This window comes from Epinephelus lanceolatus, chromosome 10 (assembly GCF_041903045.1).
Source record: "Epinephelus lanceolatus isolate andai-2023 chromosome 10, ASM4190304v1, whole genome shotgun sequence".
Classification (NCBI taxonomy): Eukaryota; Metazoa; Chordata; class Actinopteri; order Perciformes; family Serranidae; genus Epinephelus; species Epinephelus lanceolatus.
Window position 1 is genome coordinate 1,032,520 of NC_135743.1, and position 19,028 is coordinate 1,051,547.

Sequence of the window (19,028 nt, forward strand, 5' to 3'; positions counted from 1 at the left end):
ATAGTGTTTTTTGGGTATTTATTGCATCGTTAATGTGCCTGATATTCTGGAAATCTGCCTGTGAGGTTTTGGTGACATGTGCGCACTGTCCGCCGGTCAGCCAAACTTTGGCTTACACCGGCTGCGCTCCGCCTGCGCTGACAGTAGACCTGGTTTCAGCTGGCGAGCTTTTAGCGCCTCTTCGGTGAAGCCTTTTGGCACGAAACTGTCACTGCGCTAAACTGGATCTGTCAACACCTCCCCCTGCTGCGCCGCCACACCCATCTCAGCGCACCTCGGTCTGCCAAACTACCAAACTGAGTGCGCCTCAGGTTGCGCTGCTCCAAACTAGCTCTGTGCGGGGTTCGCCACCCTGCACTGCGCCGGGAAACTAGAGCCCATTGTGTAAACCTAAACTGAGGTTATAGTCTAATGAAGCATACGTACTGCCTGGAGCATGATGTCACCTTTAACCTGAGCAGAGCTCAGAGGTCTGAGATGTGGTATCCTGCGTCTGGCAGTGGAGACCTGATGCTGTCATTCAGCTCCAGAGGAGGACAGGTAACCTCACCTGTGTGGCCTCGGAGAGATGGAAAATGAAAAACACTTTTCGTTCTACTTTCCATTTTATCACAGTCTTAGATAAAAGCTTTTCCATAAACTGTCTGCAGAATGTCCTGATTTGTTTTCCAAGTCCGTCTGAAAACAGAAACTACGTCTATGTTCAGTTTGTGTCAAACGCTCACCATCTGTGTTCGAGGGCACTTTATGTTTGACATCATATGTTTGAGCATCTTTTGGTGTATGACACTTAAATAAACGATCTGAATCTCCAGCCAAACAACATATTTGCCAAATATTTTTCTTTAAGAGCAAGAGTCTTTGGTGAAAAAAAAAAAAGTATATTTAATTTGAAGCCAGCGACACGATCACACTGCACATCAGGTAAAATGATTAAAACCTACCAACAGATGTGATGTTACAAACTCTGAGACACACGTGCACATCATGCAGTGGTGGGCAGGATTACAGTTTGGTCTACTTTGTGTCTACGATGATTGAACAGAATGACCTGCAAACAGAAAGTGAAAATACAGGTGAGAAACTGATTGGAATCAAATGACAACAAGGGGAGTTCCTTCAATTGATGAAGCCTGAAGACACTCCAAGATAAATAACACAGCAGACTGATTAAGAAAGAAAAGAGAAAGGGAGGATGAAAGTGAAAGGGTGGGACTGTAAGAAAACACAGCAGGCTCAGAAAGCCTCCAGCTAAACCCAGCAGTAACAGGCTCAGCAGGAAAATGTTCTTGATCCAAGTTTAAATAATGCAAATATCTTCAAGTGCTTCATAAAAGTCTGCAGGCTGTGACAAAACACAAGTCAAACATGTCCCGTTAAGATTCTTGTAAACAGATGAGAGAGTTTCCTGACGAGGTAACGAGAGTTAAAATGAAGAAAGGATCCAGAGAACATGGAGGATCAGGCAGGTAGATGGAGGCTGTAGATGGAGGCTGTAGATGGAGGCTGGATCAGGCAGGTAGGTGGAGGTCATCACAGGAGGCATTCAGAGCTGGACGAGTCATCTTCAAAGGAACCTGATGATATCACATCATGAAGAGTCTAATCAGCCAAAGAAAACAAATGACACACAGGTCTGAAGCCAAGGAGAGTGTGACACCCAGCAGCCAGATCAAACAAACCCAGATACACATCATCCCGTCTGGGACACAATGTTCTCATGAATGACACACTGATGAGGCACAGCGTCCACACCCTGCTCAGACGTGTCCAATGGATGACCACCACATTCCTGAGGAAGAATGTGTCAATCAACATCTGGAGGCTTCGCAACCTGAAACACCAAAAACATTCCTGTGGCTGATCACTGATGCATGTTTAATGAAGAACACTGGATTAAATTAAGTTGATAAGTTGTCCTGAAATTACATCAGATATAAAATCAATTAGATCCTAGAACAGAACAGACTTTATACTAACACCAGTTTTAGTGCTGAACAGATCAGCTGATAGAAAATTACACTTGTTGCTGCTTTTCAGTGTGAAAATGAGTTTCCTTTTTCTCCTTAAATATCCCAGCTGACACCGGACGTCGCTATGACACCAGGATGATGTTGGGCTCTGAAGCCTCGTCTCCAACAAGCAGTCTGAATCAGTTCACATTAGAACGCTTGTTTTTCTGTTCCCACAGTGTAAAGTTGTGGATGGTCCCAACAGAAGCGTTCCTTAGCGTCCCCATGTTTGGTCCCCCCTCTGTTGGGGTACCTAGCACACAGATCTGGTACTAAAAGGTGGAGCTAGAAACCCTGCAGTCTGATTGGTCAGTAGAGGACGCTCACTCTGGTTTTATGTAACCTCTGTTCATACATCAGTAAACTACAACTATAAAATCTGCAGGTGCCCGACAAGTGACCTGCAGATTTTATAGTTTAGTATTTTTATCTATTTATTTTTATTTTTCAGAATAAAACGCATTAAAAAGATGTGCAGTATCTGTGTCATATTGTGACAGTTCCTTTTATTTTGAAAGTCAGTGACACCAGTGTAACCTTTGACCCCGTGGTCACATTGGTCACCGACGTGGAGGACTCCAGCCACGACACTTTGCAGCCCGAGGATGAGGTGGCAGCCTACATGGAGTTCGGATCCTTTGGAGGTTTGATGGTGGTGGAAGGAGCATGCTAACATGTTTCCTAACCTGGCAGTGATTGAATGTTTTCACCATCCAGTCAAAGAGACGTCCAATTCAAGAACGGAGAACCAGCTTCATGTGAGGGGCTGGAGCCTGGGGGGTTTGATCAGGGGGGCGGGGCGGGGTCACTGGACTCTTATTAACGGGTTTGGGCGGGTGCAGGTTTTCAAAAATGGACCTGTACAGGACTCTGACATGAATCAATCATCACACCTCAAATGTCGATACGACAGCTCTGACCATTCCATTAGTTTGTACAGTCTCTCTAGAGCGACTTACGCTTTAGTGATGACTGGATCTTTAAGTGTTTAAAAAACATAAATGAATTGAAGCTGATTATGTGACTGAGTATGATGCAGTTCACTTGGTCCAAGAGAAAGGAAGATAACCTGCTGCATAAAGGAGCAGCAGCTGTCTGACTGAGCTCAGCTTGACCTTTCAAGTGTTTTTGAGAGCGCTGTGGTTTGTTTTGCTGCTGCCTGACATTCCACATAAATGCTGCATCATTGGCTGGAACATTTTGTTCTGAGCTGCACGTTGCTGCACAGGGCTGAAATAACTGGATAAAGTGCATGTCTGGACTTGCTGAGCAGCCTTACGTAAGAGCTGGATGTTATCCTGTCAGACGTGACTGGGCCTTACAATAACATGGGAGGTTCTTGAGATGGAAAGAGGTCAGGCGCTGCTGGCTGCGCTCCAGACTGTACTGATGACATACTGCAGCAAGAGCAGGGCGAGGAGATGTGAAGAAGAGCTGCGGGGCATCTTAGCATGACATACTGCATCATTACAGATACATGAGACGACTGTATGACATACTGCATCGTTACATTTATATGAGACCACTGTGCGTCCTCTAACGCAGCTCAGTGCCATCACAGTTGGCTGCTGTGTGTGTGTAGCTCACCTGAGGTCACGCTGGGTCTCTTTATATAAAACTGTGGTTCCTTTATTCACCTCAGCTGCAGTCATTCTACAGCCTTAATAAGGTGCCATCTTCCAACACACTTTCCGTTGCTGAAATGTTGAGATACATCTTTGCATGTAGAGAATCTGCACAGAGTAAAAAATGTGTTGTTGGTTTTTAAATTTAGTTTCTGTTTTGTTTCTGTGTAAAACACGTGTTACTTTCTGTTCTGTGAGGAACTATCGGCAGGACGGAGATTGTGTCAGTTATTTGTTTTCTTTGGAAGATTCTGCACGTCCTTTTTTATGTGGTTTCTGGTACTTTTGTCCTGTGAGACCGACCACTGCAGTGATCCCACATGAAAATAAAAAATGAATGCATTCATTTATACAGCACCTCACTGTGGGACGAGTGTGTGCCAACTCTTCTCTGGATGTTTTTGCAGAACCAGATGAAACATCTCAGAAATCACACATGTATTAGAAAAGTTCAACAAGTCTTTGGAGCTTATTTTTTCTACAAGTCTACAAGAAAAAAAATCCCAGCTTGGTTGAATTGAGGCTGATATCAGGTGACCAGAATTCAGTTTTAGGACGTCTAATGCCAGCGTCATTTTCACAGATCACTGATGACAGACATCGTTAAATTGTGTTAAATAACCAAAACCCAGCGTCATTATCCAAAATTAGTTTGATAACAACAGAGTTGTGCTGGATAAGAAGTCCTGCAGAGTGGTTTCTGGTGCACGACACAACTGTTCACATCCCCTCAGTATGCAAATTTATTTCGATGATGGATCACATCTCAACAAAGCTGAGTCATTTGAAATATCTTAGACTTTGGATCGACCCTAAACCCCTATTTAAGCCACATATTAATTTTATTATCAAAAGAGTGTCTGGTTGTCTGAGTTCACTCTATTGGTCAATTCATTGTTTTATATTTCAGGTCAGGAAAAGGATAATTTCATTAACTGATATTTCCGATTATTGATATTGTGTGTGTGTGTGTGTGATTGTTGATTTCAGTTGTCCTTTGTATTTGAAACTTGACTTCATGTAATTCCTCATATCCTCTTAGAAATATACAATATCCCCGTTTTGTTTGTCCCCTGAAGTTTCAAAGAAGCTGGACAAAGGCCGTCACAACACAAAGCTCCATCTGACCGGATTAATCGTCCTCTTTTCTTGAGACCTGTCACCTCTTTCAGGACTTCTTTATATTCACATCTCAAAACTCATGTTTGTAAAATGTCCATGTACCTGTCTGAGGTCCACTTCTAATTATCTTGTACATCAGCTGAGGGCGGGAGATGTCTGTACCTGTGTATTTGTAGTGTGTGTTTGTTCTGTATTTGTGTCTGAGGACCCCCTTAACAATGAGATGCATCTCAAGTTGCTATCCTTTCAGTAAATTCGTAGAAGAACAATATCTCGTCTGCAGAACGTCATGACGTCCACACAACATGAAATTCTAACATTGTTAAACATTTAAAATTATTGTCAACCTGATTTTCATTCCAACATGTGTCTGACGTTCAGCCTCGTTCCCACTAAAAACTTTCTGTGTAGAACCTTTAGAGCCAAACTAACCCCTACAGACATGAACCCAGGCTGTAGATGTTTGTCTCTCACTGCTCCTGTATATCCTCCTCACCAGAGGAACGTCTGCACCTCATTTATCATCGCATCTAATATATCTCCTAAAATCTGTTTAATTTTCAGAACCATTGTTGCTTCTTTTCAAATCTACAAAATCAACTTGCTGATCTAAATCTCTCAGACTGTGTGTAAATGTGCCCTCCTTCACCCTCCATCTCTCCACCGTGCCTTTAACAGATGTCACTTCATCACTTTGCCTTTCACACAGCTGCAGTAAGTGTGTCAGACTCCATGTTGTCATATTTCCATCAGCTGGTGGCCCCATCTGCCTCCTATATGAGGCCTTGGCAGCGACAGTAAAGTCCCTATAGGTTGTGTAACAGCCTTCATTTAGATAACAAAGTAGGCCAGCGCTGCTTTAAAAGGCTTATACCCTCACAGACGCTCTGTCTCCTCTGACATGATGCAACACTGCATTATACACAGCTTACAGTCTGACACCTCCAATGTTAAAACACATATAAACACCACTTAAGGGTACGTCATGTCTGCGGGCTCTGTGATTGGTTGATGCAACAGGAGAGAGTGGTTCAAAAAACAGTCTTTATTTCACAGAAATCCCTCCATAATCCAGCAGCCTCCCCAGAGACATCCAACAACTGCATCCCGCCCGCCGCCCACCAGCTCTCGCCTCTATTGAAAACACTCAAACAGCTTCTGGGCGACACGTCTGATTCCAGAATCATAGCTGGAGGATGTCGGGGGGGATTTAAAGGAGGTTTGGAAGGAGTGAACAACACGGTGGATGGTGTTAAAGTCAGGATAAAACCCGATTTACATTTGTATAGAAACATCCATGAGAACAAAGAGCTGCAGAGTTTCAGTCCACAGTAACACATCCACCTACACACACCAGAAATTAAAGGCACAATCTGTGGACCCAGTGTTGGAGGATGTTTTACAAAAAAACCCAAAAAACATAAAGATTTGAGCAAACACAAAAATCACATTTTCCATCTGTAGCTCTGTAAAGTTACATGTAAACAGAACATCAAGTCCTTCATTACCACAGATGTAACATTAGTGCCTGTAGAAAACTGATTTATACAATCAAATTCTCTATTGATCAAAATATATATGTATATATTATATTTTATATTACATCTCTCTTTGAACAGTGAACATCAGGCCGGTTTCTGTGTCAAACAAATACATCATGAAACAAACACTGACATGAGTTGCAGGATGAAAATAGACATGCAAATACTCTGTAAAGTGCAAACAGCAAAAACTCTCTGAAAGTTTATTAACTGTCTAATAACAGATTGTTTTTATGACACAAGGGAAACAAAATATGGAGGAAATAAAAAACTATTTGAGTTATCACATTACTTTTAAAATGATGGATTAAATAAATTAATTGAACTCAGACAATAAAATAAAAACTTCTTCTTAAAGCAGGGAAAATTTAAAAGTAAAATTTGTGAAGTTTGAGAAAAAAAAGTCAAATTCCTCTAAATGACCGACACACACTCTCTGACCTCGTCACATATCAACGTTTGGTCATGGAATTTCCACGTCGCCAGTCTGTGTGGCTTTATGGGAATATTTTATAAATATATATGCACACAGTAAATGTACAGATTGCCCCCAGCGTTTTTATTTTCAGAATCAGAATCAGAATCAGAATCAGAAATACTTTATTGATCCCCGAGGGGAAATTATTTATGTTACAGGTGCTCCTTGCAAGAGAGGAAAGATACATGAAAATATAAGAAATTTAAACAATAGTATTAACAAATATATAGTTAAATAAACAGGAATTATTAACAAACATAAACGTAAATTATATATGTATATATATATATATATATATATATATATATACATACATACATATATATATATTGTAAACAAAATTTACACAAACAGAATATATACAGTCAGGGTTAGGGTTAGGTTATTTTTCAGCACATGTTAGATGTGATGGTTGGTCTTTGTGATATTGGCTCCTCCTCCACTGTGATATCAGACGGCTGGTAAAAAGTGACAGTGACAGGTACAGTGTTTTACCTGAAGCTGAACATTTTTCAACTCTAAGTGCTCAGAAAAATAATAATAAAAAAACAAAACAGCCAACGTGCAGCGCTGAGGGCAGAATAGACGCTCAGCAGCTCGTTACAAACAAACAAACAAACAAACAAACATCTCCATAGTTTCAGGGTGGAGGCAGAGCTGTGAAAACGCTCTGCATGGTACCAATAAAGGGAAGTGTTGTGCAATTTGGGTGAACTGACCCTTTAACCACAGACGATCTAACAGAGGATCTGAGTGCTCAGTGAGGGAGGAGGAGGAGGAGGAGGAGGAGGAGGAGTAGGAGGGAACTGAAGCATCAAACTGATATTAAAAACCAGAGGAGAATAATGAACGTGATAAAGTGCTTCGTTCTGTTTCATGTTAATACGCAGAGTCACAGTAGATTATTATCGTCACACAGTCTCTGTGTGTCTGCAGAGTTTTCTCAGGTTGATGATGAACGTCCTTCCAGATGCAGGTTTGGGGAGCGTTGCAGATCACTGGCTCTCACTTCACACCACCTGCAGAGGTCAGAAAACAGATTATTATCACATTATTCCTCAGAAAACCGACAATCATCATCCATCGACCAGGAACCTGCAGAGCTGCGTTTGGTTAAAGGTTCAGTGCAACATGAGGTCAGACTAACAGAAGTAACTCTGTGGGGAGCTGTTTAAAGAGAAACCAATCATGCATTCATGGCCTCGTTCCATATCAAATAACTCGATTGTTTTTGATCAAATAAATGATTGACCAACCAGATATGAGCTCAGGTGTTTGTGTTTAAAATGCTGGTGTAAAAGCTCTGCTGCCAATCAGTTATGAGCCGAACTGTCCGGTAAACATCCGGGTCTGCAGCAGCAGCCTGACCGTCCACACTGTAAAACACGCCTGTGTTTTGTCAGCTCGCCTACACGGCGTGGGCGTGCTGCACCCTCGTGACTGTAAGTTAACACAGAGATCAGTGTGTGATGTGTTCTTGTCTTTACAGCTCAGCGGATCGATGGAGCCGCAGCCAAATGACGCTGGCGTGGTCTGAAATGTTCCTGCAGCAATTACACTGAGGGGTGTGTGTGCAGGAGGGTGTGTGTGTGCAGGAATGTGTGTGCATACAGGAAGGTGTGTGTGTGTGGTGAAAAATTGATCCAAACAACATGCTTAGAAAAACTACAAATCAAAACAAACATACAAACAAACACACCTGGAGCTGACATGTCCAACCATGAGTGCACGTACATGTTCACCTGCAGTGTGACGTGCACATTTGATTTGGCTTCAATCGATGCAGCCTTCACACCTGCACAGGTGAGTGTGTGTCTCAGTCCTCGTGCAGCTGAATTCATGTGAAACACAGAAACAATGTCCAGTAACCTTTACGCTGTGTGTGTGTGCGTGTGTGTGTGTGTGTGTGTGTGTGTGTGTTTACTGGAGGACACATACCTGCATGTTAATCTCTCACCTGATAAGATAACCTGAGGTTAATACTGGAGACACCTTGCCACCACTCGTGCCTCCCCCTCTGTGTGTGTGTGTGTGTGTGTGTGTGTGTGTGTGTATGTGTGTGTGTGTGTGTGCACCTGCAGAGCACCAAGTGCAGTTAAAGTCAACCTTTGTTAATTCATATAGAAATAATGAAATTAGCAGAGTTCCGCCCACATTAGAGCCCGGACCCAGCAGGTCAGGTGCTCAGTCACGTTCAGGCAGAGAATCAAAGCTCGAGTCCAAAAACCTGCAGACGTGTTGCAGCCTTTCCGCTCAGCCTCAGCTGTTCTTTGTCTTCAGCACAAACGTTAGCTCGCTAACATGCTATAGGACATGGACGTATTAAGAGACCTGGATACAGCACTGGAGGCGTGACGCTGTTCATTCCCATGAGAGTTGTTCAGTTGTGCATGAAGCAGAAAACATTCATTACCTGGATGATCAGCGCTGCGTCTGCATCATTTGGCCCACAGAGCAGGCAGCAGACATCCACCTTCTGAGCATCTACTTCCTGTTTGGCGCTGACTTTCCAAATGATATCAGACCAAATGGATCACAGTGAAAGAAATCATTTCACGGGGGCTGTGATGCTCAAAGAAATGTATAGACTGATGCACAGGCTTCTCTTTCACAGTGTAAGTCAATGGGAAAAAGTCTGTTTTGGTTGCAGAGCTTCATGTGATGGTTTCATTTCCCTGTTTGGCCACTATGGCTTCAAAGCCTGGCACCATCTGGGGCCTGAACAAGGGCGATGAGAATGCTGGGATATAATTGTCTTTGCGAGCCTGTTAGCATGCTGATGTTAGCATTTAGCTCAGGGTGAAGCCGCAGTGTTGCTCTGACTTGTTTGGTGTTTTCCTAAAATAAACTGTTGTCCTGCAGCTTTGGTCTCTGCGGCTTACATCCATCAGACTGATTGTGTCTCTGGAGAATGCTCGCCTGTCTCTGAAGCCTCTGACCAGGTGACTGTATTTGTGGTTTGAGCTAAATGTGAATAAAAAACACGGCAGACAAAAGCGGACGACCTCAGCAGAAGCCTCGACCTTCTAAATATAGGCTGAAGGGATCTGAGATGACAGCCAATAATTCACACAAGTGGTCTTTAACTTGTTGTGCAATCCCAGTTAGTCATGATGTGAGGCCTTTATTTAGAGAGCGTGTTGTCATCAGAGCCTTGATCCTCTCTCAGCTGTCGGCTCGGTCGCACTGACACAACTTCTCACAAACCTTGATATGAATCACAGCGAGAGGAGTCGTCTCATTGGGATCATTTTGTTTGGAGACATTCGTGTCTGCAGCTCCTTATAAGGACTGAAAACGGTCACACACACACACACACACACACACACACACAGATTCAGAGGGAGTTTCATTATGATGGACTCAGAGTGGTCCGTCTGAAATATCTGTGTGTAGTGGTCACTGAATTTAACTTATTAAATGACATCGTTATAAAAACAAAACATAAACATAAAATCATGAACGCTGAATCATGGTGTTTAGTGACAGAGAGGACAAAATAACTTTCAGACTGAAGTCTAGATTTTTAAATGTTTCTCACGGTCGGACGGACAAAATGAAAAAATGTGCAAAGGTACAAATGTTTTTGTCCATGTTGGACTTTCCTTGGTGCACAATGAGGCGTTAATGATGAGCCACCCTTCATGTGGGTAACCAACACGTTCTCATCCCAAGACCTCACATATCGCCGCTATGTCAGTGGACGTCTACACATTACACACTAGGTGTCTTCCTGCGTCTGCTGTCGACGCTCCAGGACGCCGCAACCAACGCTGGGACCTTAACAAAAGACCTCGTCACATGTCCACGTTTGGTCATGGACTTTCCACGTCCACATATGGCGTCCAAGGTACCCTGGGTGTGTTGGTTGTTGACGTTCTGGGACGCCGTGTCAACTTCAGCCTGTTACATGCATTGTCTGTTTTCAAAATACACTTCTGTTTTCACAGGAAATGTACAGTTTGATACAGTCTCTTTCAAAATAAAAGCACTACGTCGGTACAACACCACCAACTGATGTTTTTTTCCTTCAACAACACACACGTGGTTGAGTTTAGGAAAGAACAGGGTTTGGCTTTACAATCTTACAGGAAGTGAACACCGGCCTCCTGGGTGAAGGTCAGTGGTTGTTGGACCCATCCACTCCTCCCACCGCCCTGCTCAGACTTCAGCTCACTTCAGTTTCATTGTTGTCCCACTGTGTTTCCCCCTGACTCTGCCGGGTGCCGTGAAACAATAACAGCGACCGACCGCGTATCATGCTGACGTGAAAGGACGGCTTTTTGCGTCTGTGTCTGATGCCGGAAGTCCAAGCATTGGTTTTTGACAACTTCTGAGTGAAACTGGGTTGAAAACACATCATGGTTTGGCTCTGCATTCCTACAGGAAGCAAACAGTGGGCTCCTGGGTGAAAGTCCAGAGTTTATTGCACCTATCCAGCTCCCCTCCTGCCCTGCAGGGAGTTTTCAGCTACTTATATCACACTGTGAATGGCAAGGTCAAGGTCAAGGTCACATTTATTTCTATAGCACATTTAAAGACAGAAGTCACCAAAGTGCTTTACAAGAACACTGTGAAAATTACAATACCACATAAATAGAATGATAAATACCAAAATATAAAAACAGATACAAAATACAAAAAAAAAAAAAAAAAAAAAAAAAATCCTGAGACAGAGCATACGTATATTGCACAGAGTCAAGTCTGGCTCACAACGGGTTCAAAAGCTAACGAGAAAAGGTGAGTTTTTAACAATGATTTAAATCTTCCCAGGGATTCTGCATGTCTAACATGCAATGGCAAGCTATTCCAGAGCTTGGGAGCAGCCACTGAAAATGCTCGGTCGCCTTTAGTTTTAAGCCTTGATCTGGGCACTTCAAGCAGCAGATCACCTGAAGACCTAAGGGCTTTGACTGGATTGTGAGTTTTTAACAGCTCCGCCAGATACTGAGGGGCCAATCCATGTAAGATTTTAAAAACAAACAACAGAATTTTGAAATGTATTCTAAAATGAACAGGAAGCCAGTGTAAGGACATCAGAACAGGTGTAATATGGTCCCGCTTCTTGGTGCCAGTCAGGAGGCGAGCCGCTGCATTTTGGACTAGCTGCAGGCGACGAAGGGAGCACTGACCTAAACCAACATAAAGAGAATTACAGTAATCAAGTCTTGATGATATGAAGGCATGAATGACCCTCTCCAAATCCTTGGAAGACAAATAGGGCTTAACTTTAACTAGCAATCGAAGCTGATGAAAAGAACCTTTCACAACTGTGCCAATTTGTCTTTTAAGATTTAGATCAGTGTCCAGAGTCACACCAAGGCTTTTGATCGACCCGCTGATATTTGTGGTAAGGGTGTTCAAATTATGAAAAGAGTAAGTACATTCTGCATATCCAAAGACAATAACCTCAGTTTTCGTATCATTCAAATTAAGGTGGCTTTTGCTCATCCAAAGCTTTATGTCAGTCAGACAGGCTAATAAGGGATTCAGCGAGTGCTCACAGTTCATTTTGAGAGGGAGATAGATCTGTACATCGTCCGCATAACAATGAAATGATATATTATGCTTACGAAAAATGGACCCAAGAGGAAGCATATACAAAGTAAACAACAACGGTCCCAAAATAGACCCCTGAGGCACCCCACAAGTTAGAGGAGCCATGCTAGAGGAGAATTTACCCAACATTACAGAGAAAGTCCTGTCAGCCAAATAGGACTGAAGCAGCATGAGGGCCAACCCCCTGATCCCCACATACTGACGTAGACGCGACAACAGGGTCCTGTGATCAACAGTATCAAATGCTGCAGTCAGATCTAAGATCACCAAGATAGCAGCACATCCTGAATCTACAGTTAAAATGATATCATTAAAAACCCTTAGAAGGGCTGATTCAGTGCTATGGCGGGGCCTGAAGCCAGACTGAAACTTCACAAAAATATCATTTTTCTCAAGATAAGCTAACAGGCAGCCATATACTAAACGGTGAACTGCCACCGCCCGTCCACATATCATATGAAAGGTGTGTTTAGGACTCTGACGCTGAAATCACTGACAAAGCAGCAGAATTTGATGACTTCAGACTGAGAGCAGGCTGAGGTAACTGCACAGCTGCACCTGGTCTGTCATCAGAGCTCGACTGAACACACATGAAGCCGACTGGCAGCAGGTCGGTCATCACAAACACACCAACACAGCACTGACACACTCTCACACACATACTGAGAAATATGCATAGAAATTTTCACCTGTACACTGGGAATGAAAACTGTGTTATTAATAATATATTTAATATATTTTTTATTTCTGCCAGCAGATGCTCCTTTAAGTGTTGCTGAGTGTTTATGAGCCTGTACAACAGCTCTGTCTTTGTGCACAGATGAAAGCTTTGCATCTTTGCATCTTTGAGTCATCAGGCTGATTTTTGGAGAAAAACTATTTCTACTTCACATGTCTCCAGAAACGTGTTCGAGCTGTCAGGCGCTGAGCCGCAGCGCTGTGGACTGTGAGGTTACACTGATGGTACATGGCATGCTGATGGTGGCTCTGTCATGGGAAAATCCTCTCACAGACAGGAAGTTATAACTTGGGGTAAGTTTGGTATTTTTCCACCTGCAATACCAGAAAATCAAACAGGAAGTGGACGTGACATTACGGCACACGGTTAGTGGGAAGTCTGCTGTGGAAACACCGCGGCCGTGGGCACCAAGCAACAAAGACAGACACAATAAAAACAAGCTGAATACAGAGATGCTTTTTTAGCCTTTCATAATTACAACTGCTTCATCCTTCTCTTTTCTTTATTGAGTTGACACTGACTTACAGGAAGAGACACTCCTCTGATAATCACACAGCTGAGCGTCTCAGGCCACAGCTGCAGCCCTCTCAGTCAAATCTATTGGGAAACCGAGGTCACGAGAGGTCACGTCTTCATCCTGGTTACACTTTTCTGTTCACAGCTACTTTAACTGACGGCAACACTTAGGTACTTTCCACTGCGCCAAACACACCAGCTGATATGGGCCACTAACCAGCCAGGCACTCCACCCCCCAACGCTCTCTGTGGAGCTGAGATCGAAACAACTCAAACAGCCTCAGACTCACAGAGCAGAGCCGACTTGTTTCAAGTCAGACTGACACACTCGGCCTGTTTCAGCTAAGCCTCTCTGGGACCAAACAGATGATGGGGGGATTAATGGTGAGATGTTGTGCCATTATGAATCAGATCATTAAAAGACGCTGCTCTGACTCACAGGGCTGGTTGCAAGGGGAGACACGAGCTGGCAGGGGGAACCTCCTTTAGCGCTGCTGGTCACAGCGGACCTGAATCAGTCAGTTCCTGAAAGTGCTCCTCTGGTTGTAAAGACCATGTGAGGTGTTTTTCCACAGCGAAGAACAGTTTGTGCATCCTGCTCTGTCGGCCCCAGGCTGTTCCCCAGCACAGAGCCAGCCTCTCTGATCAGTGCGTTGTGATGTTTTGACTCTGGGGGCCGATGCCATCTGGGCCTGCAGCTCTGAGTCGCTCTAGCTGGCTCCTCACCTCACCTTACTTTACTTACCTTTGTAGGATACTGGAGAGGTTACGAGAGGTTATGACTGTGTCCTTTGGGGACATGGTTTTGTGGGGGTTAACGTATGAACACAGGGTGCCAGGCATAGCCCTGCACTGATTTATTTCCTGTTGAAACAGGATGTTGGGGCGGGACAGGAAACAATGAGGGATCAATATGAAGTATAAAACCAACAGGGTGTTAGTTTTGGAGATGGAGGAGGTTTGGTGTCTCTCTGATGGAGACACAGACGGCTGTTGACACATGTGTGACGGCATTTACTGGTTAAACTGTGAAGCTGCGCCCACACATGCAGCCTGAAGTCAATACTGATGATACACTGTTTCCCCAGAAGTGGCAGACAGCAGCGTGAAGACATTCAGCTGTGATGCAAGTGATGGACCAAACTGATGTGGTGAGGAGGGAGGTAAATGTGAAAAATAAGTGAGCTGAAATAATTAAATCAAGGCTGTGAAAGTCTGAAATGCAAAACAGAGCCAGAGATAATGTTGCAGCCAGCTCTGACGCTGGACGCAAGAGTCAGAGAGTTATTAACCAAATTGAGTCACAAACACAAACGTGTAAAGGCACAACACAAAGCGGAGTGTTGAGGAGGTCTGGCAGCACAGACTGACCGCTGACCTGACTTATATGTGCATGGAGCACACCTGGCTCAGGTGTGTCCCGTGATGCTGATGCACTCAATCAAGGCTGCAGCCCTGTCATGAGAAAACGCAGCTGAAGCAGAGGAGTCGTCACAGAAACCTATTCTCTAAATCAGCCTGAGAGGCCATTTACACTTGGCCGGCTATTTTCATAAACGGACATTTCACCGTCTCCGTTTTCAAAAAGATCTTCGTTTACACTTACCCGTGTATATATACACAAGAGCATGCCAAACCTGTAGGTGGCAGTGTAACGACAAGCTCAAGCCTTCCATGTATCCGTTGTCACCATAGCAACATAGGTCGCACTTTTGACACAGGCGCAAGTTCCGGCACATACTGTGACATCAGCTGCCTATAACTCCGTTTATCTCCGTTTATCTCAGTTTACATGCAAACGCACAAAGGGAGTTTTCCAAAATCTCCACTCTGGCCGGAGTTTTTAGAAAGACTCGTTTTCAGAGGAGAAATCTCCGTTTGCGTGTAAACGAAGGGCACAAACGAAGGAAGATGTCTCCGTTTATCAAAATCACCGTGTACGTGTAAACGGCCTCTGACTGTGACTGTGAGCGATGGACTCCTGCAAAGTTCAAACAGCTGTGATTATTTCACAGAGTGCGTGTGTTGGTGTGTGTTGGTGTGTGTGTGTGTGTGTGTGTGTGTGTTTGTTACACTCTGCCGTCAACCTGCCCCGATCACACTCTGTAAAGTTTGAATCAAAATGACAGTTTGGTGTTGTCAATCAAATCTGATCAAAGCAGGCCCACACAGACCTGATGGAGCAGACTGACGGGTTGCAGGATGAGAAAATAATCACTTACTAAGAATTAGTCATTCCCAGAGGAACCTGTTTCTGCTCACATCACTATTTCCTTTGTCTCATCAATAACTAATCAGCTTCTGATTAATAGATGACTCAGCTCTGGTGTGTTCCTCTGAAACCTCCGTCTGAGGAGAAATCAGAAGCAGGAGAATAAACCAGAATTTTACACATTATACACAAATTGAGACTTGAATTTCATCACTGAGACACATTTGTGAAACTGTGCAGCTCATTTAAAAGCTGATCAAGTTTCCTTCTGGATCTTAGTGTGACCTCAGAGCTGATTCTTTCAGACGAATAAAGGTGACTGCAGAGAGACAGGAAACAGAGACTTTTAACATTTTAAATTAGGATCAGACTGAGACAAGACGACAAGACATTTTTGTGCATATGTGAACACTCAGAACTCAGAGCCTCTGAATCAGGAGGAACAGGTCAGACAAAGAGTTTTCCTTTAGCTCAATATCAAATTTATACATAATGTCTATTCTACTCATATACCTGTCATCATCCTGTTGACATATTCACTGTGTACATATTAATGTTGTGAAATGATTCATGTCATATTAATAAAACATGCTGTGATCAGTTGCTGCAGGTCTGTTTTCTGATTTAATAAACTGGTCGAGCAGAGAATCGAGATGAGTAAGATACCAGCATGGACACACACTGGGAAACATGTGGGTACGACCATGTGAACACACACACACACACACACACACACACACACACACACAACAGAGTTTTAAAATACTCCATTACAAGAAAAAGTCCAGCTGCGTTTAAAATTCTACTTTGGTAAAAATACAGAAGTGAGAGTACTGCAGATACTACAGTGGAATCTTCTCTGTGTATTTTCATATTAGATATATATTGAATTCTGATGCATTCATGTTGGAGCAGTGTGTCACTGCTGCAGGTGGAGCTGGTTTTGGTCCAGTGGTTCTCAACCTGTGGGCCGGGCCCCTGCAAACGGTCACATGATGAATCAGAGGGATGATTGACTGATGAGATGAGTCATGAGGCCAGAGAGAACATCACACACAGTTTTTGTTCATATTCTGGACTTTTTATTTTTACATTATTGAGTCATTTAAATGAAACCATGTGAGAAGTTTAGAGAAGAAATAACGACTGATAAACATCTGCAACACGACATGGAGCCTGGACACTGCTGCTCACTGTGGATTTTATAACCTGGTCATGTTTTGTTTTTGTGTAAACTCTTGATCTGACAGCAGAATAAAGCAGCACGCCATTTACGCACTCAGTCTGTCTCCAGTCACAGTGAAGTGGAGCTACAGTCCCAGCTGGACGAGGACATCTAACTGGCCTACTGTCCTTGTCCCAGTATACAAGCACGGGAGGGGAATCCATTTATTGAGCCAAGTATGTGCGACTCCTCTACGATAGGTGGAGATATGCCCCCTTTCAGCTTGTTAGTATTGGACCTTTTTCCTGTTGACCTATTACGTCACAGACCAAACAATGGACAAACAAGTTAGCTACGGTTAGCTAGCAGCTAACTGCTACCATGGTGGACAACTTTACAGCTCTGTACATTTGGTCCGTCCAAAAAGTCACGGCTCTGGATGTAGATTTCTCCATGTTGTTACCGGCTTCTTCTTCTCTTACACATTTAATGCTATTGGACTTCCGGGTCAAAGCCCGGGGCGGAAACTGTGGAGCATGCTCAGAGCGCCTCGGCCAGTTTGGGTCTGACTGACTGTATACATGCAGGAGTCACATGATCTGGGTGTGTTAGTCCCACTGTGACACATTCACTGCAGGAACATTTCACTCACACTGACATGTTTACAGGGATTTTAAAAGTCTGACACAATAAATCCATTTCCTCTGATGTCATGGAAACAGACTGAGTATCTCAGTAATGTGAGTAAATCAAAGTTTTGTTTCCACTGAGTGAAATTGTTTTTCAGTTTACAGAAAATGAACAGGAGGTCTGCACCACTGCGATGTGTAGTTGTATTTCTAGGGAGCAGTACAGGCTATGGTGAAGGGTTAGTGTCTGGTCTCGTTCAGAATTCATCGAAAACTCACATTTGTTTAGCGAGTCTCAGCTTCAAACACTAATGAAAAAAGCCGTCCATTTACACTGGCATGATACACAACCGATCACTGTTCTTGTTCAACGGCCCTTGGCAGTGTCAGGGAGAAACATGGTGGGACAGGAATGAAAGATAAGGTGGTGAAAGTCTGGGTAGGACAGGCAGGAGGGGTGGATGGGTCCAACAGCCACCAACGCTCACCCCGGAGGTCGGTGTTCACTTCCTGTAAGATTGTAAAGCCAAACCCTGTTCTTTTTCCCAAACGTAACCATGTGTGTGCTGCTGGAGGAAAAAACACAAAGCATAAATTTGCGTTGCGTATTTTGAAAACAGACAATGCATGTAACAGGCTGAAGTTGACACGGCGTCCCAGAACGTCAACAACCAACACACCCAGGGTACCTTGGACGTCATATGTGGACGTGGAAAGTCCATGATCATGGACATGTGACGAGGTCACAGTGAAGATGTGCAGAAGGTTCGTCATCAACTCAACTCAGAAATGCGGATCAGAGGCGTCCACCTGTGATCAGATTATCAGAGATGCACATTAATAGCAGGTGGAAACAGCTCACACATTTGTGTGTTTGTATATTTAAAGGTGAGTTAATCCTGGATGTAAACAGCGTTGCTGTGGGCTGACTTGTGTTTTTCATGTGTTCTCTCTCTCTGAGCTGCAGTTTGTCTTTAGTCATCTGACTATGTTTATTTCAGCAGCGGCGCTGGCTGCTGCCTCGTGAGGCTGTTTCCACAGAAATGTGTGGGAATATTACTGACTGGGGCCTCAGCAGAGCACCGGCTGTTGGCTCACATTGCACTAGAGTTACTACACACACACACACACACACCTTCCTGTTTACCCAAAACAAAAGGAAAACTGGAAAAACCAAACTCCGGCTGAGTCTAATGACGAGCTGCAGGTTGGATCATGACTTGAGAGGCGCTAACGGCGGTTGCGTTGCCAGCAGCTGGCAGGTTGGCTTTCAATTCTCTTTATTTTCTCAGGGCAGCTCTTCAAAGTCTACCTTTGCTATTCAGAGCGAGACAAAGGCCAAGGCTGAAAGGCTTTCATGAAATGCAGCTGAAGTAAAAAAGCTCTCCTGCTATTCCTGTTTAACCAACAGGCCTCAAATAGCCTCCAAA

General features: G+C 43.8%; 2 long non-coding RNA genes across 2 annotated transcripts; both read right to left on the bottom strand.

Moving 5' to 3' along the window:
- Positions 1–6,883: 6,883 nt before the first annotated feature.
- LOC144464398 (uncharacterized) lies at positions 6,884–8,788 on the bottom strand. The gene is made up of 2 exons (XR_013492110.1): positions 8,035–8,788; positions 6,884–7,797 (listed from the first exon to the last, which is right to left on the bottom strand). It is a non-coding gene; the product is annotated as an uncharacterized LOC144464398 (long non-coding RNA).
- An 8,075-nt stretch (positions 8,789–16,863) lies between these two features.
- LOC144464443 (uncharacterized) lies at positions 16,864–18,556 on the bottom strand. The gene is made up of 2 exons (XR_013492135.1): positions 18,288–18,556; positions 16,864–18,167 (listed from the first exon to the last, which is right to left on the bottom strand). It is a non-coding gene; the product is annotated as an uncharacterized LOC144464443 (long non-coding RNA).
- Between the last annotated feature and the right edge of the window lie 472 nt (positions 18,557–19,028).